The sequence below is a fragment of the Macrotis lagotis genome, chromosome 1 (assembly GCF_037893015.1).
Source record: "Macrotis lagotis isolate mMagLag1 chromosome 1, bilby.v1.9.chrom.fasta, whole genome shotgun sequence".
Lineage (NCBI taxonomy): Eukaryota > Metazoa > Chordata > Mammalia > Peramelemorphia > Peramelidae > Macrotis > Macrotis lagotis.
In genome coordinates, this window is record NC_133658.1 from 600,700,381 (window position 1) to 600,727,787 (window position 27,407).

At 37.5% G+C, this 27,407-nt stretch overlaps 1 long non-coding RNA gene across 1 annotated transcript in view; it reads left to right on the forward strand.

The window, feature by feature from the left end:
- The first annotated feature begins 5,133 nt into the window (after positions 1 to 5,133).
- LOC141507366 (uncharacterized) overlaps positions 5,134 to 27,407 on the forward strand; it is a 479,100-nt gene continuing 456,826 nt past the window's right edge. Inside the window, exon 1 of the long non-coding RNA XR_012474124.1 lies at positions 5,134 to 5,194. This is a non-coding gene — a long non-coding RNA (uncharacterized LOC141507366). The remainder of the gene's footprint in view (positions 5,195 to 27,407) is intronic.

A 27,407-nucleotide genomic window follows, 5' to 3' on the forward strand; every position in this document is an offset into this window, starting at 1 on the left:
CAGAACCAGTGCTTAGATAGCTACTGTGCCACCTTGCTGGCTCTCATGGCCCTGCTTTTTTCTAAGTGAGCTCTAGTACTGACAGAGACCAAGTTATTATTATGAGATCTTGGCACTAGATTTGGAATCAGAAGTTCTAGGTTCCAATCCAGCAAGGTAAATTTAGAATTCATATTTTTTCTTTTCTTTGTTATGGAAATACTTGTTTTAGTTCTGAAGCTTGAAATAAAATAAATAAAATGACATTAGATGGATGAGATCAGGAGTTTTTGACCTTTTCATCCTTAGTTACTCTAGTAAGATCTAAGGGTACCTTCTCAAATTAAGATCTTTATATTCATGAAGTCACATGTATAATCAACTGTAGTCAAATATAGTTTTTAATATATTGGGGAAAAAGTAAGGGCAAAAATCTGCTGGAAGATGTTTCTTAAATCCTCTTCCAATTCTATGATTCTACTTAACTGGTTAATAAGAGTGTATAGTTACAAAGCATTTTAAGAGTTGCAAAATTTCCTAGTGGACATAGCATTGGATTTGGAGCTAAGAAGATATTAGTTTAAATCCCTCCTCAGACATTCACAAATTCTGTGTACATAACTGTCACTTAACTTCTCTAATCCTCACTTTCCACTTCTATAAATTGGGAATAATAATAATACCTACCTCTTAGGGTTGTTTTGAAGCTCAAATGTGAATGCAATATGTAATTCACTTAACCTTAAAAGTATGTAAAAGTGGTAGCTATTTACCTCCCAGTGTCCTAGCCAACACTTTAAAACTCTTTCTAAGCGTGTTGGTAGATTTAGTGTCCTTAGCCAGGGAGTCCTATTCCATTGAAATCCAAGTTAGAAAAAAAAGAGAAAAACTCTCATGCTTTTATAATGCCTTAAATTTTGCAAACTACTTTTCTCTTAACATCCTACTGAGGTCACTGGTGAACTATTATTGAATCCATTCTTGTACTATAACAATATGATGAGAAAGCTGAAGTTCTAGAGGAGTGGTGACTTGGTATCCTATTTCTCCAAGGTCACACAGCTAGTGCTGGTGAGGGATATATCCTCTAGGTGGGATGGAGGGCATCCTCTCCAAGCAGCAATCCCTCATTATGGAGTGCTTTCCCTGTGACTCCCCCTCCCTCCACAAACGAGAGTATTTTAAATTTCATTTGCTCTGAGATGGGGTTGAGGTGGGGGAAAAGATGAGAGATATGGTGCCTAACCTTAGTTACAAGGTATAGATCTGAGTGTTTAGCTTGTACTTCTGGTTGCAATGGATGTCCCCCGGGCTGCTTCTTCTCCTTGCTACAAAATCTTTCTGTTAACTGGTACTTGCCTCCATCTAAGGTTCCCTACTTCTCCTTGGAGTTGAGCCAGCTCTGGGAACTCTTTGCTGAGGTTCACCATTTTATCAACTCCCTAGTGCCAACCTGGGGGAAGAACTCATTACTCAACATTTTAATACCCTTCCCTGGGGCTATCCCTTTTGGGCTATATGCAGAAGAGGAGGATGGGGGGGAGTATTGTAATAATATCTGACATTTGTTTAGAATTGTAAAATGTGCAAAGCTCTTTGCATACATTATTTCATCTAAGTCTCACAACAAACCTCTGGAGTAAGTACTTACAGGCATTGCTCTTTTGTTACATAGAAGAGGGAACTGAGGCTCAAAGATATTAAATCCTTTGCCTATAGGCACATAGTATTACATAATAAATGTCATGTGTGAGATGTGAAACAGTCTTCTTTTTTAAAAAAAATTTGTTTTTGCTTGTAAAGACAACTTTTAACATTAATTAAAATTTCTTTTTGAATTTGAAAGAAATGATAATGAATAAGCAATGATTTGGGGAAATCCAGAGTTCTCCCTCTTTTTCTAAAAACCCTCATTTAAGTCTTAGCCTCTGAAGGATAGAATGAATGATAATAGATAAGAATAGCATTCTCCTCAATCTCGGTATTGCTAACCCACCCAAACTTAGAAGAAATGCTAGGCCCATTACTCAGGCTTGGGTGGGATAATTTGATAGTAAAATCATGTTGCCTTGCCCCTCATTAGAATAGACATACCTCATGTAATATTCACTCTCACAAATTGTTAGCCAATCTGAGTTGATTGCCATCCTCAGGAAAAGCCACTATTCCAAGGACATATAAATTGTGAGTCCAATGTCATGGTTGGACTTTGGGCAGAGATAGATGATCAATTGACCCTTCCTCTTATTAATAAAATGCTGGACTTATTAATAAAACAATTAATTACCTAGAAGCTGTCTCAAACTTTTTAAATGTCATAATTTTCAAATTTTCTCTTTCCCTGCCCTTGACTTTCCCCCTCCTTGAGTCAGGAAGCAATTTATATTATACACATTCAATTTTGCAAAATTCACAACCATATTAGTCATGTTGTGAAAGAAGATACATATCCAAAGGGAAGAAAAGAACAACAAAAATACATAAAGTGAAAAATAGTATATTTTGATCTCTATTCAGATTCCATCAATTCTTTCTCTGCATGTGGAAAGTAGTTTTCAGCATGAGTCCTTTGAAATTGCTGAGAAAAGCTAAGCCATTCACAGTTGATCATTGCACAGTATTGCTATTACCACGTATAGTGTTCTCCTGCTTCTGCTCAATTAACTTTGCATCAGTTCATATAAGTCTTTCCAGGTTATAATGTTCATCATTTCTCATAGCACAGGAGTATTCTATCACAATCATATACCACAACTTGTTCAACCATTCCCAATTGATGGGCAGTCCCTTGATTTCCAATTTTATGTTACCACAAAAAGAGTTGCATTAAACAATTTTGTACAATTCCCTTTCCTTTCCTTTGTTTTTGAATCTCTTTGGGATATACAGATCTAGTAATGGTATTGCTTGGATCAAAGTGTGTGCACATTTTTGTAACCCTTTGGACATAGAAACTCGACCTTCTTGATTCCAAGTCCAGAATCAGACCCCATATCTGACCCTGACTCAGTGAGGGGTTGGGGTAGGTGATTTGATGCAGTCTGTACTAGGCAAGAACTATGAGTCTTTGGGTTGCTAAAAGGGATAGCTCCAGGGAAGGGTATTAAAATGCTGGGTAATGAGTTCTTCCCTCAAATTGGCATTGGGGAGTTGATAAAATTGTGAACCCCATCAGAGGGTTCCTAGATCTAGCTCAACCTCAAGGAGAACTAGGGGATCTTAGATAGAGCCAGGTACCAGCTAACAGAAAGACTTTGCAGCAAGGAGAGAAGCATCCCCAGGGGACATCCACTGAGTCACAATAGGAAGGAGCACAAGCAAAACACTCAGACCTATAACTGGTCATCTTTGCAACTAAGGTTAGGCACCATAACTCTCTTTCCTCTTCCCCACCCCAGCCCCATCTCAGGACAGATAGAATAAAAAGTACTCTCACTTGTGCAGGGAGGGGGAATTGCAGGGAAAGCACCCCATAATGAGGAGTTGCTGCTTGGAGAGTATGTCCTCCATCCCACCAAGAGGATATATTCCCTCTCTTGACACTAGTTGTGTGACCTTGAAGAAGTAGGATACGAAGTCACCACTCCTCTAGAGCTTCAGCCTTCTTATACTGATTTATCTTAAGTCAAATGGATTTAATAATAGTTCACTACTGCCCTCAGTTCCATGTTAATAGAAAGGTAGTTTGCACAACTTAAGACATTATTCATTTTTTCCTTTTTTTTTGTTCCTTTCATTCTTTTCTCTGTCTTTCTTTCTTTCTTTCTTTCTTTCTTTCTTTCTTTCTTTCTTTCTTTCTTCCTATTTTCTTCATTTGAGACTCAATAATTCTCCACTGTACCACCTAGCTACCTCTAAGACTTATGTTCAAATGATAGTTCTTCCACTTATTTACCTGTGTGACTTCTAAAATGAAAGGATTGCCTTAGTAGACTTTAAGATTCATTATGGTAGTGGTGTTGAACTCAGAAAAAGGAACACTAAATTGTCCATAAGAATCTCTGTCAACTGCAAATTAACCTAGAAAACCACATTTAAATGTTTTATCTCTATTTTATTGTCTATTACTTTGTTTAATATTTCTCAATTGCATTTCAATCTGATTCTGAGTGCACTGGGAGCCTTGTGGACTATGTGGAGTCTGCAGGCCCATGTTTGAGGCTTCTGCCTTACCATTATAAATATGGAGGAAATGGTATCTTTAGTATCTATAAGGATGATTTCCTTTGAGGTCCTTTTCAGTTTTATATCTTTAAATCTATAAAAATTAAGAATAATAAAAACAGAGATGATGGTAGAACACATTTCCATGCAAGCAAGGATGGCTTTTGCAAAAGGGGAGATAGGCAGGTTTAAGCTAATAGTTCAGTTTGGATAGAATATAGAATTTATTCCAATTCACAATGGAGTTGGAGTCAGTCAAAAAAAAAAAGTTGGAGTCAGACTATTGAGGGTCTAAATGGAGAGTTTGTATTTTATCCTATAGACAATAGGGAGTCACTAAAAATTTTTGAATAGGAGGTGACATGGTTAGATTTGTGCTCCTAGTGTGATTGTTTAAGCAGATATGTGAAAGAGGGATAGAGAGAGAGAGAGAGAGAGAGAGAGAGAGAGAGAGAGAGAGAGAGAGAGAGAGAGGAGAGTCAAGGGAGAATTCTTATTGAACTTAGAAGCCATCATCTAGCAAGTGGTATTGAAAGGCTGAATCAATAAGATTGGATGCAATCAAAAGGACAAATGTGAGAGAAGCTGTGAAGATAAATGATAGTATTTGGCAATTAACTGGATGTGGGATGAAAGGGGGTTGGAATTGACACTCTGAACTTGGATGAATCAGAGGAGTGAGATTCTCAGTCTAATACAATAGAAATAGCACTATGGAGTCCAAGGACCTGGATTCAAATTTCACTTCTGCAAGCACATATCTGCCCTTGGGCAAGTCACTTTCTCTTTGGTCTTAGTTTTTTTAAACTGTAAAATCAGAGATTAGATTGATCTCTAGGGTTCTGCTAAATTTTATCTCTATTATCCAATGATCTCTCAACAGAACTAGACACTCTACATCTCAATGCATATTAGGTTTATTTGATTGCCTTTCACAGCTTTATTCAAAAGAAGCCAAGTATAATAAAAACAAAAACCTCATTTTTTTCCAGATGAAATCTATCTTGTCATACAGCTCACATATTGGACTTGTGAAGCTGACCTTTTGAATGTAAGTATACAACTTGACATACCTTTATTCAGTTTTATTTTGCATTTGACATTCTATTGTAATCTTTCAAAATCTTTTGAATCTTTTTTTAGTTTTTTTTTTGTTGTTGTTGTTGCAAACGAGGTTAAGTGGCTTGCCCAAGGCCACACAGCTAGGTAATTATTAAGTGTCTGAGACCAGATTTGAACCCAGGTACTCCTGACTCCAGGGCTGGTGCTTTATCCACTACACCACCTAGCTGCCCCTAAAATCTTTTGAATCTTTTTGAATCCTAACTCTGACATTCAATGTATTAGCAAAAATAAATATTTAGGCCACCTAGTGAGAAGAAAGGATTCTTTGGAAAAGACTCTAATGTTGGGAAAGATTGAGAGTCAAAGAAAAAACAGAAGACAAAGGATGAGATAGTGCCAAGGAAACAATGAACAGGAACTTGAACAGACTTTGAGAGATAGTGAAAGATAGAAGGGCCTGGTATGCTGTGGTCCATGGGGTCATAAAGAGTTGAACATAAATGTATGATTGAACATCAATGGTTAGATCAATTCACAACTCCACCAACATCGTTATGGATGAATCTGTTTTCTGATAGCCCTCAAACAATTGCCATTTTTTTTTCTTTTTGCCATCTTTGATAAGTCAATAATTGTGAGATAGAACCTCAAGAGTTTTAATTTTTGTCTCTCTTATTTTTAGTGATTAATTGGAGCTTTCTTTCCCATTTGATTGTTATTTGTTGATATTTTTTTTTGAGAATTGCCTGCTTCATATTCTTTAATAGATATTCATTGGGGAATGACTCTTCTTCTTATACAGGGAATCTTTGTATGTGTGAATTAGTTTGTATGTCTTGGATTAGTATGTATCTTTGAAAAATTTTTTGATAAAGATTTTTTTATAAAAGATTTCCCCCCCAATTGTTTCCATTCTAATTTTAACTGCATTGATTTTATTTCTGCCAAAACTTTTAGTAGTCAAGATATTCCATTTGTGATCTTCTCTATCCCTTGTTTAGTTACTCATCTGTAGATATGAAAGGTATCTCTTTCTCTGCTCCTTTAATGGTTTATGATGTGACCATTTATAGCTTAGTCATATATCTATTTGGAGCTTATTATGATATTATTCGTGCCTGTATCATTAATAGAGCTAACAGAAGACATAATAGGCTCAAAAATCAGATCGAACTGAATTGTTTAGGCTGACATTATCCACTAATGTTTCAAGCTTAATAGTCTACAAAATATACTTTATTCCCTGTAGAGTGATTTAGCAGAGATCTGAGACTTAGAAGATACTCCATAAAGACTTGCTGTTGGATTGATCATTTCGAAGAAAGGGAAAGAGTTAACAGAATATTGTGATTTGGTCTCCTCCTGACTGAGTAATCTATGTCTCTAGCACTTACTATGATAGCCAGTTTGGATGATGACTGAAGTATATCCTAACACTAAAAATCCTTAACTGTTTCTTAAAAAAAATTAATAGTATAAGTGGACATTTATGAAGGAATAGAAGGAAAACTCATTCCCAGTTAGATGTTCCTAAGCATATACATTGATGAAGGCATAAAATAGTCATGAAAATGTCATCCAGAGCTCAAGCCTGGACATTTGTATAATGACTCTCCTCTTTGGTGGAGAGAATGATTACTTGATATTCTGTGCAGAAGTGAAGAGCAGAGTACTTAAGAGACTGGGAATAAAAGAGACTTTCTGGCCTAAGGAGGGTATACATACAGTTTCAATCTGTCTTCCTAAAAAGACCCTTTGGGGGAATAGAAATACTTTTGGGAAGAAATAAACATTTGGATGAACCAGTATGTCTGATGAAGGACCAGGGAATAAATAGAATGCTTGGACTCACCAAATTGGACTTCATATTCTTCCTTTGGGAGGTTGGGAGAGAATGTTGGAAACTCTAAGGAACTTTTTAGGAAAGTGTGACTTATTCAGGGATCTTGTCATTTTTATATTGGGTAACTTCAGTATCCCTCTGTGATGATTTAGGGTATTACTATTAATTAATTTTTGGAAAATGATAACTAATAATAGGCTAACTAGATACTAATATCTATCACCCTAGTTTATGGTGGAAAATCATTCATTTCCCATTTTTAATCTATGAAAGCTAAACTGTAAAGCAACTAATGGTCATTTACCCAATAACCATTACTCAACTATATAGTTTGGGGATTCCCAGACTTTCCAGGTTCTTCTGCTCTCCCATATAGGTGAGTGGGTGAGGTAAAAAAAAAAACCCAGGGTGTAAAACTACAATCTCTTCTACCTGCTTAGCCATAATACTGTCATTTTCATATATAGAGATTGCCAATCAAAGCCTGTGAGAAACCTAATAGTATATTCTTGAATGTGTAATTAAGAATTAAATTGGTGGGCTTATAATGTCAGCTCTACAGAAATAATGAATCAAAGAAATGGAGTAGAAATGAATGTAGCCTTGATGATAGGGTAAAATTTGGACATGTAGAGAAAAAGTAGGAAGATTTTTTCCAAGCAGAGGTAATATCATCTTCTTTTTCATTACCCCAAATTAATTTTATAGACCTTGGTCATATCTTCTCTTAGCCTTTATCTTTCTGGACTAAGGAGTCCTTTGTTCTCAGAGCTAAACATAAAATATTGGCTAACATTCACAATAGGTAGGATAGCTAATAAATTCACAAAAAGGTCTTGTATTTCTAATGCTAAGGTTAATCATTTAAGTAAGATCTTCCACCTTGAATAACATCAGTGATGGTTTTGAATAAATGAAAATTCATAAATATGTCTGAATTTCACAACAGGGACAAGGCATTAAAAAAATCTTCATATGGTAACACTTGTCAAGATATAAGGTCTTGGTGAAACTAACAAATGACCATCCTTTACAAGTTTCAAGATTCTTTAATTTAAACAGCAGGGCATATTTATGTAATAGAATACTAGAGAGAATGAAAGACATGAAAAAGGAAGTATTTTTCATTTTTTCTAAGGCAACTTTCATCACTTTTTTTTAAATAAAGCTCTCATTCAATTAACTTTCTGGAAAGAGAGGAAAAAATAAACCCCTTTAACTTGAATTTTATTTAAATACTGTATCTGGAATAAGATTTAATGAGGCCATTTTGTTAAAGTATTTAAAAATATCATCAGAGTTAAAGGAGCATTTGTCAAGGTCTAATAAATCTGCTGGTTTGATGTGCTTATTTTTTTTTGTTTTAAAGATAAATCAAGTCCTTACTTCAGTAGCTCAAAAATAACATCAGTAATAAATGTTTGATTGCATATTTAATGGAGACAGTATACAGAGCCCATGTTAAAATGTTTCCCGTTAACAACATAGCCCCTAGTTAGTGTAAGCTGATCAGGGAAGGAAAATCTTTATTGTTCTTATAATTGAAAGCAGCAAGTTAAAATCCATCTTCATTTAAAGAAAATGATCCTGTTAGGATACTTAATGTGAATGTATCGCCCCTTTATCACGCCTCTTTATTTTTTTAATTCTTGAGCAACGTCAGGCTCAGTAAGGAGGAATTATATTGCTCTACTAAAGAAGGGAAAGATTTGGGAGCCATGAACAATTTTTCTATTTGTCTTAAAATTGGAGTATGGCTAATGAGGACTCCAGAAATTTTCCTCTTTAATCCTATAACTCTCAAGAGGCTGTTGCATTTAGCAATATGATTTTTATGATTTTTTTCTCCCAATATTCATGTAACCAATCCATCTCTAAGAAATCTGGTTCCTATTTGATAATGAAAATCAGTGATAATGTAGTCAATGTCAATTTGATTTAGTTTCTAGCTCTCTTTCTGAAAGGCTCCAGTTTTAGAAAGTGAGTTGCAATTATGCCCCAAACACTGGTTATCCCACAAATATTTCTGACTATACTGTCTTTCCCCCTGTATTCATGCCTACTTGCCAAGACTAAATGACCACTTGCTGGGGGTGATGCCTTATAAAGTATGCAAACCTGAATGTAAGGAAAGAATGGAGGGAACAGGAAATGCTGTACATCAAATTATAGATTTAGAAATGTAAGAATCCTTAAAGGATATTTAGACCAACTACCTTATTTTACAGGTAATTAATCTGAATTCCCGAAAGGGAAAGTGACTGAGCTAAGGTCACATAGGTAATAATTGATAAAGCTCAGGTTTGAACTCAGGTTCTATGAATTCAAATTATAAGATCATAGAGCCAGTGCAAAAAGAAAACTTAGATCCTCTAGTCCCAGACCCTTATTTTATAGATAGAGGAAAGTGAGACCGAGAGAGAGAGAGAGAGAGAGAGAGAGAGAGAGAGAGAGAGAGAGAGAGAGAGAGAAGAGTAGGGCTTTGACCCAATCCTCTAACCCCACATCAGTGAGTGCTCTTTTCTTTGGGCTGATATATACATTCAAGAATATACTACTAGGTTTCTCACAGGCTTTGATTGACAATCTCTATATATGAAAATGACAGTATTATGGCTAAGCAGGTACAAGAGATAGTAGTTTTACACCCTGGGTTTTTTTTTTTTACGTCACCCACTCACCTATATGGGAGAACAGAATAGCCTGGAAAGTTTGGGAACCCCTAAACTACATAGTTGAGTAATGGTTATTGGGTAAATGACCATTAGTTGATTTACAGTTTAGCTTTCATAGATTAAAAGTGGGAAATGAATGATTTTCCACCATAAACTAGGGTGATAGATACTAGTGTCTAGTTAGCCTATTAGTTTCTCTTTGACTCTGGGTGGAAATGGAAATGAGAGTATTAACTATAACTCCAAAGGGAACAAAATAGGAGAAGCCTGGGAAAGACTTTTTCTAGTTTAAGGTAATAAGACTTCTTGTTGGGAAGAAGAAGAGAGAGAAGGAGAAGAGATCTGTAGCAAGGAAAATAAGCATAGCAGCACCTAGTTTTAATCTTTAAGAATTTTAGTTGAATTAGAAGCTAGGTGCAGAGAGCAGAGTAGTGACAGACACTAGGAAACCAAAAGGGAGCAAGACCTGCAGTAAAAAAGCTTGATGAGATCAATCACTAAGAGCCATCAACACACCTGTTGGAGGCAAGAATTTTCATTAACCACATACACTTTTTCCATTGTGTGCCTCTCTATATATATGCTCCTTCTACATGTACTCCTGTAATGTGTCTCCCTCCATTTATACTCTCTACATGTCCTACTTATTATGGTGTTTGTATTGTGGGAATATGCACTCCAAGGTTATGGCAGAAATATTTTGTTGCTACTTTTAAAAAAAGTTATACCATTAAATTCATTGAGTTTGCTTTAAACTAGCTATTTAGTGGTTGACTATTAAAGAAAAACATGTCAGCAGGGACTCCTGATCTACGGTTTTAGGGGATGTGGAACTAAAGAATGCCTTGAATCTGGGCTAACCATTTCCTAGGAGTTCTGTAGTGGAGGATATCAGCAGGAATGACTTGTACATTCTTCAGCTCTTTTCCTGTGTTTAAGCCATATTTCCCAAACTAGACCTCAGCAAAAGTTTGTTTCCTTTTTCTCTTTTCTATCCTCTACCTAGCACATATACTACCTGGTACAGAGCTGAACACAGGTATATTTTTCCAATAAGTATTTCTTTCATTCAATTTGATTCAGCTTAAATTGAAATTGTTCAGTTTAAAATTAGTATAATTTGTACATGAATTTGTCCACCAACTGCAGTTTCCAAAGCTGGGAATACACATATGGAATTTTTTGCCTTAAAGAAATGATAGGAGGGATACTATCAAGGAACATTTGAATAAGGATGGATAGAGTCAGAATAGGTTATAGAAAGGAAGTTGGTTTTATTTGGGATATAATGTTTGTCCTTTATTCTCGAAGAAGACCAAGACATTTAAGAAGGTGATGCACATGAAATGGATTTGAGTGAGGGGGGGCTGTGCTAAGTCACCAGCCTCACTTTCTCCTCTGGAGCCATCTGAGTCCAGTGGCCAGATATAAATCAGGACAACTGGAGATGGCTCTGGATGTGAGGCAATCAGGGATAAGTGACTTGCCCAGGGTCACAGAGCTGGTTAGTGTCCCGCTGAATGTTTCCTGACTCCAAGGCCAGTGCATTATCCACTTTGTCATACTAGCTACATGACCCTGGGCAAGTCACTTAACCCTGATTACCTTGCAAGGTCATCTCCAGTCATCCTGATTCATATCTGACCACTGGATCCAGATGGTTCTGGAACAGAAAGTGAAGTTGATGACTTAACACACTGCCCTCCCTCCAACACACTCAAATTCAATTCACATGCTTTTCATGGCAGCACCTCCTTTATGTCATAGTCTTTTTTGAGAATGAAGGATAAACATTATTTGGGACATACTCATAACATGGATATTGTCTTTGATGGATACTCAATAATAGGATTATGGCATTTCAGAGGAAGACAGGATTTCATAAATTACTTCATCTAACCCTTAGGCATCATTTGTATTGGTATCCACAGCATTTAACACAGGTCTAGGTACATCTTAAAGGATCAATAAAATTTTTTTTTTGTTCATTCATCCATCATTCATCCAGAATCCCCTACCAAAGATTTCCAGAGACTGGGAAATTAGGTCATGGGAGAGAGTGCATTGTATTTTTGGACAATTCCAGTTGCTAGCACTGAAACTCAGAAATGTTGATTGATTCTTCTTCCTGAAAGCAGCCCTTCCAACACTTGAAGCCTGCTATCATGTCATCCTCTATATCTTTTCATCCTGTAACTCAACAGTTCCAATTCTTTCAACTGATCTTTCTATGACTTGTCTGGAGAGATTTGGGGACTGATCGTGGGGGTATTTTTTCATGATTCTGACTTATTACAGGTTTGCTTAGAAGAATAAATTGTTCAGAAATGGGATGATTCAGTCAATCACCCCAGAAAGACTTCTGAGTTTCCTTCCTGGGTACATTTGCATGCTTTATATTTCTAAAAGGAAAGCAAAGTCAGAGTTCTTTGTGATATTCACCTCTACAAGACTGAGTAATTAGGCCTAGCTCAGAGCTGGCTATCCAACATGTTTGTGAACCTGACCTTTAATGTAAATAGTCCCAAAAGCTGTGTCTAGGGATGGGCAGGGGCAAAAGGGAGGGCAGGTGGGGCCATGGTAATGGAAAAATTAATTCCAGTGTCTGCTTTTGTCTTCTAAGCCTAACTAATGCAGACCCAAGTTCCTTTGGTGTTCCGGAACTTCAGGCAGGGCACGGAGCTTAGTGAAGCTGTTTGTGCTGAATATTTTCAAGAATTCCTTTCCTTTCCATGATAATGAGTTAGACAGTAGCCTATAACAAGCATCTGTTAGTCTAGTATCTCATGGCATCATTTAATTGATCATGATAAATATAGAGAAGTACTAACTAGGATAACATAGATAAGTGATTAACATAGAAAGGTGCTTAGTATTGTTAGGTGCTCTGGGGGATATGAAGGAGTCTAGGATGGAATGTCCTCCCACAAGAAGTTAGAAGAGGTAATAATATATAGATAATAAGATCTAGCTAGGTAGGTAATCATCTCACTATACTGTTGTGATGATTAAAAAATTCAAGAGACCTGGTTTCTGTGTAATTCATAATTTTATTAATATTGCTAGCACATTACTAATAAAAGTATGACCATTAACATTCTTGAATACCAGTGACCACCTCATGGAACCCACTCAATGCGTTTATGCCCTTTGGGAGGATGGGTGTTTGTGAGGGTGGCAATTGACTCTGATTGGTTAACAAGTAATGAGAGAATAAATATTGTGATGAGAGGTGGCTTTGAGCTCCATTCTTGGTCAAAAAGACACCAATTGGACAAAAGGGAGAATCCACATTTTTCCCAGACCTGAGTAAACACAATGAGCAGGAATCCTCTCATTTATCTAAAAGAATTTCTTTTACTGCTTTTGATTATATCTTAGCTTTCTTGGTTGGTAAGTCTTACCAAAGATTTCCCACAGTGATTGACTTCTGAATGAGAAAGTGGACTTTAGTCCTAATTCAACAATTGGTTATTAACATATGAAAGAAATAATACTTTCTCTCAGTGTAATAGATCTTTGTTCTAAAGTAAAATTGGGCATAGAAAGGGGTACTATGTATTCTGCTGAACCACCAGTGCATCACTCTGGTATGGAAGTGGTAGAATGTGCTAGTTCAGGTTAAGCCAGCTTATTTGCTACAACCTTCTAGAAACCTTAGTAGAAGAGAGTGGAATTCAAAATTTCCACCCAGGAATATCTTTAATCTCCAAGAAGATGTTTTTCCATTTAAAAAAGGCATTTAACACAGTCATCATTTCTCACTTGGTTGTGCTATTGGATTTCATCATGCTCTTCTGAATCTTATCCTTCAAGATCATATCAACACTGAAATTCGTACCTCATCAATACCCTCTTTCCCTGGGATCTCTCCTTCCCTCTGATTGGAGTGAGTGTATAGGTGGACAATGGAGAGCTTCCAGGTCCTCCATTTGTGAAGGCAGCATAGGGTAGTCATCTCTTAATTTCCCACCTGAATATACTCCTCTGGACTTTATTATGCATGCTTTTGTTCATTCCTCCCTTTCAGATTTGATTGCAGGCTCCTTGAGGACAGGGACTGTCTTTGCTTTGTATTCACAGCACAGTGCCTGACTTAGGCCCAATAAATGTTTACTTGGTGTTCAAGAAGGACTAGCACCTTTGGTGTGAGAACTTTGTCAGATATCAAAGACACCAAGGTTATCCACCATATCCAGGACAGTGAGGCTGATGATTTTGTGCAACTCTACCTCACTTAAATTCAATTCATGTACAAGTCAAGACATCATCCCATGCTGTCAACAGTCTTCTTTGAAAACAGAAGACAAACAACATTGATTGACTATTCTTTTCAACCTTACTGGTGCAGAGAAGATACTCTGGCAGCCTTTGAGGCTCTGTGACTTTAATGCCTTGCCTGGGGGGCATTCCCACCAGCTCAAATACTGAAGTGGAGTGGATCAAGCATATTTGAGGTCTAATACAAAACCTTACACATATACATGTTTTATCAGTTTGCATTGAACTGAGCACTCCTACTCTTGAGTATCCACCTTCAATGATAAGCTTCATTGGTATCCCCAGCATTTAACACAGATCTTGGTATATCTTAAAGGATCAATAAAATCTTTTTTGTTCATTCATCCATTCATTATCATGTCTCATAGTGACTTTTCTGTCTGTTAAATCATTGCTTCACCTTAATCACCAGCAACTGGATTTCTTGACCTAGTCTATCTTGTCTGTCTGAATTTTCAAATCCCACTCTCATTGTGAACTAGTGACTGCTTATTCTTCAAGCTTCATCTTACCAACCTGAATATCTTCTGACAAACTATCTCACATCTCTGATTTTCCTGAATCTGCCCATCTGCTTATGGAACCAGCTTGTCTGGACTTTAGGTATCTGTTTTCCCTCTGACTATACCATATCATTTGGTTATTATCTCAAGACCCTGATGTGACTTTCTGGGGGATGGGGTATTCTTGCTTTCTCCCAGGTTCCATTGCTAATAGCTCCATTGTGAAACTGGGATTTATCTCTGGCCACCGAAATTTTCCCATCTTGCATCCTGTACCAGGAGATGGCAACTCACTGGTACAATAAATTAATCCATTTTAATGCGCTAATGGCATCTTGCCTGAATTAACCTGTCCATTCAGCCAAATAGCTGCTCTGAATGAAGTTTGAGCTAAATTGACTTTTTTGACTGAACTGACATTTCTATATCTAGGTATTCTTTGTGCCAAAACAGAATTCATTATTATTTTCCCTCAAGTCCATCCTTTCTCCAAATTTCTTTCTTTCTGTTTAGGGCACCATCAATTTTCTACTCAATCAAATTTGCAACCTCAGAATCATCCTTGGGTCTCCCTTCTCCTTTTCCCAATACAATTTTAGTCAGGCACAAAGTCACTTCACCTTCTTCATCCTTTCACTTCTCCATCTCCTCTATTTCCTACTGGCTGTACTCATTTTGGATTTCTTTAATGTTTCCCAATCTCTCCCCTCCTCCACCAGAACCTTTTGTCTCTCCCCCCCCCACCGTATCTTGTCTTTCCCCATTAGATTGTAAGCCTCTTGAGAGCAGGAACTGTCTTTCTTTCTCATATTTGTATCACTAGACACATGTCTTTGACATGTAATAGGTGTTTAATAAATGTTTATTAACTTTTGACTGACTCATAGCAATGGGATTAAGTGGTTTGCCCAAGGCCACCCAGCTAGGCAATTATTAAGTTTCTGAGACTGGATTTGAACTCAGGTACTCCTGACTCCAGGGCCGGTGTTCTATCCACTGCGCTACCTAGCCGCCCCTAGCCCCTTGATTTTATCATCTTTCACAAAAGCTATTGTAATAATCTCCTAACTGATTTTCCTACTGCCAGTTCTCCCCTTTCTAATTTGATGTCCATATAGCAGGTAGGTCTGATCAGGTCAGACCCCATACTTAAAAAAACTTCAGTGACCTCATAGTGATCCTAGTATAAAACAAACTCATCCTTCTATCATTAAAAACTTTCTGTAATCTATTCAGCTTTCTGTAATTTTTACAACCTCCTCACTGCCTTTCCAGACATTTTATGTTATTCCTTTTCCTACTCTATACTTTCCAGCCTATGTGGTTTATAGTTTCTGCTGCTGCCCGGGCTATGCCTCCATGTCTGGAAAAGAATCCCTTCTTAATCTTCATGTCTTTGGGCTTCCTTTGAAGCTTGGTTCTAGTGCCAACTACATTGTGAAGCCTTTCTTGAATCCTCCACCCTCAAATTATCTTGTATTTATCTGTATATATGTTGTAAGTGTCCTTATGCCCCCCCTTCCCTCCTTTCCCTAGCCCCAGAATCTTAGCTCTCTCTGTCTCCCCCCGCCAAATGCCCATGTCATATGTATCTACATGACCTTGATATTTTGCTTTTCCCCTCTACTTAATATTACCCCTTGATTTGGACTTCTTTTTAGCCTCTTTTGCATAGAATGTTACTCTTATGGAGGAAGAGGGAGCAGCAAATTTTTTCCTTTTTTTTCCCCCTGTCTCTGTATTAGGATGTCCACATGACCTCATGTCAAGGCAGATCTCTATAGGGCTGGGACAGGTCTCAAATATTAACCTACTACTATTCTTTTCCAGGAATAATTGTATGTCTTATGTTTTTAGGATTACTGTTAAGATTTCATTTTTCATTATATAAGAACTATTTTTGATAGAGTTGTATATTTGTACTGAGCTAGGAATTTCCCTTGGTAGTCCATGTGCTTGATAGGGCTCAATTTATATTGGATTTTTAGGTTCATTTTATTGAGTTAAGAATTTCCTCTATCAAGATCATGTCCCTTATAATTGTCATTAACTCTCTCTCTCCTTGTACTTCTTTGTCTCTTTCCTTTTCTCTCTCCCTTCTTCTTTTTCACTGTCTGTCTCCGTCTTTCTGACTCTGTCTCTCCCTCCTCTCTTTCTTCTCATATTTTCTTGAGTAAAATTGTGCCTTGCTTTGTGGGGTTCAGCTTTCAGAAACACTAACCACTAATGCATTAGAAGACCTTAAGGGTATTGGACCTCAGGAGGTTTGGGGTGCAAACAGGTTCAGTAACTTTGAGGTCCCATCTCTAAATCCTGTCATCTGATAATTTCCTGTGGACCCCCTCTCCTCCCCACCTTGACAACCTCCAAGTGATACTATTTCCCTTCCTAAATAAATCTTTGCCATGTCCCTCCAATACTCTAGGGACTTGCTGGTCTCTCTCTCTCTCTCTCTCTCTCTCTCTCTCTCTCTCTCTCTCTCTCTCTTTCTCTCTCTCTTTCTGTGTGTGTGTGTGTATGTGTGTGTGTGTGTGTGTGTTTGATCCTCAGAATACCTTCTTGCCTCTAGCCTCCCCTCTCTAGGATTCTAAGCTTGGATATCAGAGCTGTTGCATGTGAGTTGAATCTCTGATGGTTTTTGTCCAATGATTAAAATGCCAGATGTAGAAGGAAGGAGAAAAGAGAAGAGTTTCTATTCAGCTTCAGGTACTTCATTAGGTGCCTCAAACAGAATTTCCCATCAACAACCACAGCACGCATCTGGCAGCCCTGAAGTGTTTAAATTTCCTTTTATTAGTTCAGTTACAAAGCTCTGAACTTGAAAGTCCTTCCCCCACTCAGATCTCTACTGAACATTTAAATTAGCTTGAAATGGGGGAACTCACTGAACTTTGGTTGGGTTCTTCTCTCCCCCACCAACTGCACCCCCAACTCCTTTTCTCTTCCTTTTTCAGTATTATTTGGAATTTAATTTGCTCAAAAGCTTCATAGCTTCATCAAGGTTGTGGGGTTGGTTGTTATGGAAACAGGAGGCTTGCATTTATTTACAAAGAAGCCATGCTGAGATGGGCTGCCTGGGGTCCCTCACAGCAGGGGCTGCCTAACCTGGCTGCCAGCAAGAACAGCCTTCTGCAGACACAAATGCTCTCGTGCTCTCAGTGGGTTATGGGAGCAGCTATGTGGGGAGGTGGGGTGGGGTGTGAAGGTGAGAGACTCTCGGAAGTTGTGTCTTCCTCTGTTCCTTTGCACAGGGTAAGAGCTTAATAAGCAGTTGCAAATTAAAGTGAATTGAAGCCTATCTTGAATTTAATGCCTTGACCCCTCTCTCAAAGCCGGCACCTCTCCATCTGGTATCTTCTCCCCTCTTCAAGCAACATTAATGAATACACTCACAACGATGTGATGATAAGGAAGGGAGCAAAGTGGTGTTAAAGATTGTCACACTGGATGTAAAGCAGAGTTCCTATCTGACCTTTTGTAAGTCACTGGATCTCTCTTGGCCCCAGTTTCCTCATCTGTAAAACAATGGTGTTTGATGGTCTCTAAGGTTCATTCTGGTTCTAAATCTAAGGTCCTGTTAGGAGGTTTCCAGAGAGCTCTCTCTCTCTCTTTCAAAGAAATGGAAATATTTTAGTAGGGACCTCAAAGGAGGAGAGCTGGTAGGGATTTCAAGCCATGTAGGAGAGGAGGACATGACACCCATTGCCTACTTTTTCTCAGTGTAGAGTTGTTATTCAATCATTTTCAATCATCTCATTTGTGATGCCATTTGGGGTTCTTAGCAAAGATACTGAAATGACTCACCATTTCCTTCTCCCGCTCATTTTACAATTGAGGAAACCGAGGCAAGCAGGGTTAAGCTACTTGCCCAGGATCACACAGCTAGTAAGTATCTGAGACTGAATTTGATCTCAGGTCTTCCTGATTCCAAGTTCATTGCTCTACTTGCCCCATCTCAGACTAGTCATTTTTAATTCTCAGTGGTTAGCTACCTTGTACCTCTAAGTCCTCTCCTCACTTCCAACCCCACCTTTTCAGTTTTTCTTTTAAAGAGGGTAGGAACTGTCTTTTTGCTTATATTTGTATCCATAACATTTAGCACAGCACCTGTCAGATGATAAGTACTTAATAAATATTATTGACCAATAATTCAATTTGACAGGCCTTTATTAAGTACCTGCTATGTATAAAACCCCTGAATTCATATTTTAGTGGATTGAAAATGACATCTATATCACAGGATCATAGATACAGGTAAGGAAGGCTTAAATATTATCTAGTCCAATCCTGTCTCTGATAGTAACTTGTCAGAGGTGGATTAGAAACTGATAGTAAATTGTCAGAAGTGGGATTTGAACTCACTTCTGAATGAAGTCCAGTAGTCTATCCTTTTATATAAGGTAGAATGTGATAAGGACAAAGAAGGGCTCTGGGAAAAACTCTCCAAAATAATTTGGGGAAGAAGTGAGTATTTCCACAGAGGAACCAGATATTTCACTAAGGAGGTGGTCTCTGGGCTGAACCTAGGAGGTGGATTGTCAGAGGCAGAGGTAGTATAGCAATGTTTACTTGGATTTTCATCTCACTCTCAACATTACTGCCAGGTGGATGAGCAAGTAGATTCAGAGAGAAGAAGAGAACATATTATCCATAGTTTCATAGCTAGGAAATATTAGAATTGGGCTTTGGAACCAGGGTCAGTCCTTTCTTACATCTATCACTGACCTTGTGAAAACCTAGGATGTCCAGTCATCTCTACTGCATGCCCTTCTCAGAATGGAGGATGTCCAACAATAAAGGATTATTTTAATTGTGAAGTAGAATTAGGATGGATAAGTAAGAAATGCAAAGAAATCTGGAAAGGTCATTATAAAATGATGCCATAAGAAAAAGGAGAATGCAAGAATGGGGTCCACATGATAGTTCTAATAGGATCATAGATTTAAAGCTGAAAGGACTTTAGAGAGTGAACTTCTAGTCAAGCAGCATCATAGATCTAGAGAGAAAGGACGATCTAGTCTGTCCTCTTATGTAATAGGTGAATAAACTAAGACCCATTAAAGTTAGTTGACTTTTCCAAGATATTACAGTAAGCCCCAATGCTGAGATTTGAACTCAAGTCCTGTGACTTGAAAATCATGTACTCCCAGTTTGGTATTCTTTCCACTGAGTTAGGATGCCTGACTTATTATATAAAGAAAAGTGAATGAGAATGACTCCTGATGGGGATTTAGAGGAAAGGAATGAAAAAATGTTATGCTACTTTCAGTATTGAAATAAGTTAATTTAAACATACATAGCTACAGAATGAGTTTGGTTGTTTTTTAATTGATATCCATTTGCAGTAGAGATGAATGGACAGCTAGGTGGCACAGGTAGATAAGAGTGCTAGACCTGGTATCAGGAAAACATCTTTCAAATCTGGCCCCAGGTACTTACTAGTTGTGTGTGAGCCTGGGCAAGTCACTTTGCCTCAGCTTCCTCATCAGCAAAATGGAGAAAGAATTGGCAAACCACACCAGTATCTTTGTCACGAAAACCCCAGGTGAGGTCACCAAGAGTCAGAAAATACTGAAACAACTGAAGAACAAAAGTGGGGGTGACTGGGATAATCTTTGCATTTTTAGGAATGGTGTGCCTCCCACAGAACTTGCCATTCCCTAGAGTCTTACCGGGATGAGTCAGGGAATTCCTGGTTACTCTCAAGTGATTTGGGCTGTGACTGAGAATTTTGAGGGACAAAGTCTTGTCAGAGGGTTTTCCTTATTCAGAAAAAAAAGAATGAACTCTGGAATGGCAACACATTTTTTGAACCCTTCTCCTTTATTTTTCCCATGTATTCCAGAAAATGGGAGGCATTTCTCCTCCTCTCTCACAACTTCAGTATCAATGATACCTTTAGCAGAAGCACATGGGAGTGGGACGCATGTATTTGTTCAGGTGAACCTGATAATTGCCTATGTTATTAGATGTTCCATTTCCTGGATTCTATTTCTACCTTTCTATTTCCTTTTCCTGGGAACGGTTCAGTCATTAAAAACTCTGAGAATTAAGTCCTTCCAATTTTGTTGGCTGCCTAAGAAATCTTGAGTTTGGTGAATGCTGTTTAGGAGGAGAAAATTTCCTTAATATCATGCTTCTCAGAGGAGAATCATCAGGGAGATCCAGTCCCTGAAAGGTTAGAACTACATGTTGGCTGGGGAGGAAGTGTAGACTTTGTTAACCCTCCATGATAATTACTATGAGTTGCTTAGACAGAGTAGTTCCAAGGCAATCTCTAATTAATCAAACTCTCAAAGGGTTCTTATATTGGGGACAGGGGAGGGGATATGATGAACATGGTGGGCTATTTGAAATTTTATGTTTTTATATTTTTTTATACACATTTGGACATTTTGCATCTAATGTATTTTCTGGGGGATGAACTACCTATAGTAAGTATATTATACATTGAGAACCTTTGTGCAAGGAGATCCTGTTACCTGCATTTAAAAAACCCTAGACCTGAGACATATCTCAGTTAATCAATTATTCAGTAAATATTTATTGAGTGCCTACTATGTGACAGCTACTGGGGATACAAAAAAGAGACAAAGGATAGCACCTGCCCTCAAGGAACTAGCAATCTAATATTTAAATGTTGTTTAGAGATTTCCCTGGAATTTTATTGTTGGGAGGGGGAGGCTCTCAGGTTCACAAAGACAACATCCTTTCTTTTGAATACATTTTACAAAATCCATGTGGCACATTTCATAGGTACTACCCAAATTAAAAAGAAACAGGAAAGTAGACAAAGACTCATTGAAGTTGCAGGGCAGAATTTTAACTAGGGTAGAGCAATCAGAGCTTTGTCTCAGTATGTCCCAGGAAATTTAGGGGGTAGAGATAGCATTTTCACTTCTTCAGCTTCTAACCCCATCCTAACTCTTTCTTGCCTATTGGTAGCTTTCCCAGCAGCAGTTTTATACTGGTGCCCTTGAGATCTTGGACCTACTGTCTCAACTGAAAAAGCCCAACTTGTCTTAAGATAAAACATTCTAAGTTGTGGTTCTGAAGGCTGGAATTTTCCAACAAATAGGTGAGTGCTTAAATTGGTTCTCAAGCCTTTCAGTGAACAGAAGAGATACTGACCATGACAGAGAGATGGGTGATGGCTTTCAATTAGAAACCTGTACACTTGTTTCTCCACAGCTTACTCAGGAATGCTACGAAGTCCTTTGTTTTATTAAAGGTCCTTTTCTCCTCTTCTCCTCACCCTCCACTTAGCCTTACAATCACTTTTTGTTAGTATAGTCACTTTTGGCTGGACATCTATATAAATCTTTTGCTTTCTGGAATATCCTATTCTAAGTTCACTGTTCCTTTACTGTAGTAGCTGCTAAATCATGTATGATCCTGTCTGTGACTTCTCAGTACTTTAATTCTTTCTGGCTGCCTACAATAATTTTAATTTGCTCCGAAGCTCTGGATTTTAGGCTATGATGTTTCTAAGAATTTTCATTTGGGGATTTCTTAGTTTGGGGATATTCGTAGTTTTAAGATATCTTGAAATATGATGTGGAAGTTCTTTTTATGGTTATAACTTCCAGGTAGTTTTTAATTCCTCAGTTTTCCTCGTTTCCTACATCAGTTTTTTAAAACATTAGCAAATTTATTTAGGTCAGTTGTTTTTATACATACATACATACATACATAGATACACAGAGAACTAGCAGAAGGAATCACATAATTAGAGCCGAGATTGTAGAGATTACTTAGTCTAGTTGAAGAAAATGGGCCTTACAGAGGGAAGGTGACTTGCCCGCAGGTCCCACAGTTTCTTAGTAGCAGATCTAGGCTTGAACCTGGGTTTTTGACTTCAAATACAATCCTTTTTCTAGTATTTATTGTGGGAGGCAAGGTTTTGTTAGTAAAGATTTAACAGCTAGATCTAAAAAAAAAGCATTCAGGTCAAAGTTTTGAGTTTAATCTGCATTATTAATTTTTTCTCATAACTTTCTTAGTCTAGATAATCAACAAAACAATAAAGCAAGTCCTTGGGTATTTGATGATTTCTGAGATGTAAATGCTCACAATGAAAATTTAACAATGAATCCATTAAATGTGAGAAAGATGACTCCTTTTTATCTCTAAGTAAAGGCATCATACAAAAGATAGCATCTGAAGTCAGCTTAAGAATTCAAAAAGAAAAAAGTCATGACAGAGTGTATTGTAAGCATGGGGACAAAAAAAGACAAAGACAAGGAGGTGGGTCATGTAATATCATGTGAGGAAGAGGCAACTTAGCATGACCGAATGAAAAAGTTTATGGAGAATATTATATATATATATTAAGAGTGGAAAGGTAAATTGAAGTTTAAATTGAAGGACTTTAAATGCCAGGTAAATTTGTATTTGATCCTATAGGTTACAGAGAACCCCTGGTTTACCGAGTAGGGGAGTGAAATAGTCAGAAGCTGATTTTAGGAATACCCTTTTGTAGGCTGTGTGGAGGATGGATTGGAGAGAGATTTGAGGCTGAGATTTCAATTGGGAGGCTATTGGAATCATTCAGGTAGGTGGAGGATGAGAGGCTGGATTTGAGTGATGGTCCTGTGAGTGGAGAGAAGAGGATCTCTGAGAGATGTGGAGTTGATCAAGAAAACCTGGTGAGGTAAAGAAAGTGGAGGTTTAAGGGTGATGATGCCCTTGACAAATGAAATCTCTAGTACTCCACTTCACTGCCAGAAACTTAGTAGGTATTCAGTTAAATGCTTTTATATGATAATTTTGCAGGAAAAGCAATGAATTTACCAGGAATCATGAAAGTGACCTTGATCGAGTCACTTCCTCATCTGTCAAATAAGGGGGTTATATTAGACAATCTTTGGCTCTAACATTCTGTGGCACCTCAAGCAACTTATTTTTGAATCAACAATGCTCAGGATCCTATCTAGCTTTTCTTTCCAGTCTTTGCTTCAGATGCACATTTTAATTTTTAAGCTTGAAAAACCCAGAATTTTCAGTAGCTCATCTGCATATATATATGATATGGTTGTGGGAGTGGGTGGAATTCAGGTAGGTGGATTTGAATACTACTTTGTGGGACTCCAGAGACTAATAAACCAGTGTGTGTGGGGGTGAGTTTAGGGGTGGGGGCAGGCAGCACTGAAAGTCTAAAAGGTACATGGCTTCAAGATCTCATTTAAAGACACAAAAAAGATCAGTGACAAAGGGTTGGTTCTTTCTACCTTCTCATTAACTTATATCAGTATATAAATATATATATATGCATATATACAAAAATACCTACACATAAGTATATAAATACATATGTGAATGTGTTTATGTGTATATAATATATATGTTTATTTTTATAGGTGTGTATGCATATGTGGTGTATGTGTATGTATATATGGATACACACATACCTACCCTCCTTGAAGACAGGAAATGCTTGAGTTTTGTCTTTTGATTAATCCTCAGTGATTTGCAAATATTAAGTGTTAAAGACTGCTTGTTGATAGATTGCTGGAAAATAGTTGCATAACTAACAATTGCTTGAAATGAAAAAAAGGGAAATCCTCCTAATTCTTTTTTCCATTTAATTTTTTTAATCTAGTTTTTTTTCTCCTTTGTCCTTTTAAGAAATATGCCTTAAATGAAAGGGAAGGCACCTTTTGTGAATCTAGGTACTAGGATTTACTAGCAAGGAAAACATGAATTTTGTCTATAAGTGCTATCCAAGCTCTGGTAATAATACTTTATCTGTGGGAAGAGGAAAGGAGCTACTTTGGCAGAGAAGTACTTTTTCCAGAGTTAGTAGACAAAGCCCCTGGCTTGGATTTCCAGGGTTGAATTCTTGATTTTGATACTAACTTTGTGATTGAGGTAATTGAGGGAAGTGAGAGGATTAGGACATTAAATGGTAGTGGGAATGAGCACATTGAGCATGAGCAAGTCACAACAATTTAGTTATGAGGACCAAAGGGGCTGTTGTATGTGGAATACTTTGTAATTTTAATTTTATAAGCATTTATTAAATGAATATTATGTGTGTAAGGCATTGTCTATTAGATACAACAAGTACATAAATATCAAATATTTACAACAGAATTTCAAAAGGGAAGAAACACTAGTTATTGGGAGGGAAGTGGCACCTGAGTTGTAATTTGAAGGAAGTTAGAGACTCTAGGAGTCAGATATTTGGAGGGAGTGTTGACATGTAAAGACAATATAGTTAGCTGACCAGTTGTAACCGAGAGTGACAGAAAAGAAATCATATGAAAGAATAAGAGAAAGACAGGTTAGACTAGTTAGGTTCAGGGGTTTGTATTTTATCCTAGAGGCAGAAGTGAGCCACAGGAAATTTTTGAGTAGGGAGGTGACCGAATTAGACCTATGTTTTAGGAATGTCAATTTGATAACCATGGGGAAAATGGATCAGAAAAGGAAGAGTCTGGAAACAGAGAGACCAATTAGAAGTCTAGGGCAATGGTCCAAGGGAGAGATGATAAGGGGCTTAATTAGGATAGAGCTGAGTGAGTGAAGAGGAGAGATATGAGAGATGTTTCAGAGATAGAATAGATGTGACAACTGATTGGATGTGGGGGGAGGGTGAGGGAGAGGGAAGGAGTTTTGAATCTGGATATATGAAAGCTTGGTGCCATTGCTGATAGAAACAGGAAAATTTGGAGGAGAGATTTTCTTATTGGGGAGGTGGGAAATGTAATGGATTCTGCTTCAGACATATTGAATCTGAACATTTATGGGATAACAGTCTAGCATCCAGCTGGTTGGGAGCTTAAGAAATGTTTGTTGATTATGTGGATCTGAAGTACAGAAGAGAGAAATTAAGATGCAACAAATAGATCCACATAACAATGATAATTGGATTCATGGAAACTGATAAGATTAAAATAAGGAAGAGGACAAAAGAATAAAGATTTATATAGCACACTGTGAAGTAAATGTAAAGAAAATATAGTTAAAGACAATTTACAGTTGAGGAAACTGAGACAAACAGTGCTTAAGTGTTTTGCCTAGGTTTACACAGTAAATGTCTGCATGCAAAATTTGAACTCAGATCTTTGGTAATAGAAATTCCTTCAGATTGTCTTCTGGAATGTGGAAAGAATGTGATTTGTATTGATGGAAAGCATAAGTAAGCATGCTGACAAAATCACCAAACCTTCAGTTATGCCAATAATTATGTTGCTGAGTCATGTCTGACTCTTTGTGATCCCACTTGGGATTTTCTTGGCAAAGATACTGGAGTGATTTGACATTTCTTTCTCATTTTACAGTTGAGGAAACTGAAGCAAAGAGGGTTAAATAACTTGCCCAGGTTCACACAGCTAGTAAGGTGTCTGAGGATGAATCTGAGCTCAGGTCTTAACTTCAGCCCAACCCTCTAACTAATGAACCATCTAGCTGCCTCATGTCAAACAAATAAATATGGCATATACAGTAAAAAATACAGTAAAGCCTAAAAGGGGAGAGGGAAGCCAATGTTAGTCCCCACCTGTTCAGGCAGTTAGAGGAATTCCTTAAAAATAAGAACAAAGAGTTTTGGACCACAAGCCAGAGAAGATTTTACAAAAGAAGCTATTTATAGAAGTAGAGTTAGGGAACCTGGGCTTAAATCTTGTCTCTTTTATGTACCTTTCAATTCAATTTCTCTAATTGTAAAATAAAGGGAGATGTATTAAATGGTCTGTAAGGTCTTTTCCAGTTTCCTAGAGTCTATGTGATTCTGATCCAAGACGTCCAAAAGATGTCCTAAATGAGATAAGCCTAAAGGTATGGATAACTTGAGATCCAAAGGAAGATTTCTAATGTGTAATCAGAAAAGTAAGATGACTTCATTTCTAGAGAGTAAAAAAAGCTTTTAAAGGGTTACTAGGAGAGTAAAGTAAGATTATTCTGGGTTCATGGACAGGAGATAGAAGACTATAGATAAAGGGAATTTGTACAGATCAAGGATTTCGATCTAATTTTAATCTGGAGAAATTGATTCTGGAAAAGTTCAACAAATCACCAACAAGTCCAAATTGAATTTTTTGGTTAGAGACCCCAAACTGAGATAATATCCAGCTGGTTAGCTCTTTAATAAGATTCCAGAAAAGTAGGGAATCAAGGAAAGAGAAAGAGGAGGGACCAATTAAGAGCTTAGTTCCTCTGTTTCTGTTTCTAAAATATTGGAATTAGCTAAAAAAACCCACTTTTTAATAATTATCATTTCTCCTGTTACTCATTTTTTGCATCTCCTGTCGTATTTTTTATAGTGTTTAGTGGTAATCCCCTTAAAAATACTTTTTTCAAAGTGGTGAGTTGTTTTAGGGAAGGAGAAGGAATAGTAAGTGTTCATTTTATACAGGCAGCTTACTTTGAAGGATTTATTGCAGAGAGGGGAGTGGGTGGTAGATATAAAACAGAAGCCAGGATTCATATCTTATATCTTAGTGGAAGAAGTAAGTGGCATCATGCTGTATTGGGCCTCATTGTATATAGGTGCAGAAAGCCTAAAGGGATGCTTGGAGGAGTCCTCAGAGATTATTTTTACATACTCCTTTATCTTTATAGATGAGAAACTGACTCAGAGAGGGGTAAAGTCACTAACTCTTAACAAAATTGCCTAATTTCTCCTCTACTGACATATATTTCATCACTTCTACCTATAAGAAGTTCTTTTTCCTCAATCACCACCCAAATATTTTTCAAAACCTTGTGTTGATTAAAACATACACACACAGGGTGGCTAGATGGCACAGTGGATGGAGCACCGGCCCTGGAGTCAGGAGTACCTAAGTTCAAATCTGACCTCAGACACATAATAATTACCTAGCTGTGTGGCCTTGGGCAAGCCACTTAACCCCACTGCCTTGCAAAAAAATTTAAAAAGTCTAAAAAAAACCC